General features: G+C 33.0%; 1 protein-coding gene across 3 annotated transcripts in view; it reads right to left on the bottom strand.

Annotated features, from left to right (window-relative positions):
* Window positions 1-501: 501 nt before the first annotated feature.
* The window catches only part of ppm1ka (protein phosphatase, Mg2+/Mn2+ dependent 1Ka), an 18,057-nt gene continuing 17,239 nt past the window's right edge, over window positions 502-1,319 (bottom strand). For all 3 annotated transcript variants that reach the window (XM_056449908.1, XM_056449909.1, XM_056449910.1), the window contains one exon: window positions 502-1,319. This exon is cut by the window's right edge and continues 713 nt beyond it. The gene's annotated coding sequence lies outside the window, so the exon portion shown is untranslated.

Genomic DNA, 1,319 nt, shown 5'->3' on the forward strand with positions numbered 1-1,319 from the left:
GCGCATGAGAGAAATAAAGGGAAACGAGAGGGTAATATAAACATAAAAACGAACAGGGCTATTAAAAACAAAAGCAATAAGCACAACTTCTAGGAGTTTCAACATCACTCTAGGCTAATACTTCTTGTTTGAATATGCTAAAAAGGGTTTACATTTATAGATATAAAACTTTCCAATATATATTAGTGTAAACCCCAAAACAAGGTGTTTTGATGAAGTCCTAAACAATGATGAAGATTATTTTGGATAATGAAAGAATTTTCAAAAAAGCACTTTAATCCAGAAAGATTGAACAAAAGGACTTCCTAAAATAAGTGAGCTCCACTTTAAGTAGAAGTTTCCCAGAAAGAGCAGGTATAAACGGCTAGACTGGAAATTATATATATATATATATATACTATTTTAATATTATAAACGTAAAAATTATTTAAAAATTATTTAATAAAATAGTTCTTTAACTTAATATGTTAAGAAACCTTTAGGGTGGCAGAATCAAATCAATGATGATAATTATTTTATTACAAGTCTGTAAGATTTATTTGAGTTCATATTTAGGTTATTTACTAAAATATATCATTACCATGAACAACTACACATATTTTACTGCAGTAACCATGTTTGTTAAATAATCTGGTTATAAAGGCTGGCTTGTTTGCACAGGTTTATTTTCAATCTTTTTTATACAGACTAAAAAAAACTACATTACTGTATAAAAAACTGTATAAAAACTAAAAAATCGTTCATAGAGCTGAATGTAGTAAATAGTCTGTATAAAAAAGGTTGAAAATAAACCTGTGCAAAGAAGCTAGACTTTATAACCAGATTATTTAACAAAACATGTTTACTGCAGTAAAATATTTGTAGTCTTTTAATAAGCATGATAGAGATGGTGTGAAAAGTGAATTGTTTGTTTTGAAATTTGTGAGACTGAATTTGTCCAATAATAAACCCGAAACACACGTGGTTGTTGTCATGCGGTGAACTCAGCCAATCGTGTAATATCGTTGTCGTCATCAGAGCTCATGCAGTCGCTCTTCAGATGCTGCACGGCCTGAATCAGTCGTCTGATCTTGGAACACTGTTGCAGTAATTTGATGCCACATGTGAGTCACGTAGCATTGGCGCAGTATCAATCCGGACAAAACTTCTAACCAGCATGCACCGCTTTAAGACAGATTTCAATCGATCTGCGCAGCACTGCATGATGTCGAACGCACCTAATGAGAAGAAGGGGCGGGGCATGTCAGACCCTATGGGGATTTGATTGGTCAGAAGATTTGATGAGAAACTGAAGTATGAGGTGAGGTGAATAGAACCAT

The sequence above is a fragment of the Danio aesculapii genome, chromosome 23 (genome assembly GCF_903798145.1).
Source record: "Danio aesculapii chromosome 23, fDanAes4.1, whole genome shotgun sequence".
Classification (NCBI taxonomy): Eukaryota; Metazoa; Chordata; class Actinopteri; order Cypriniformes; family Danionidae; genus Danio; species Danio aesculapii.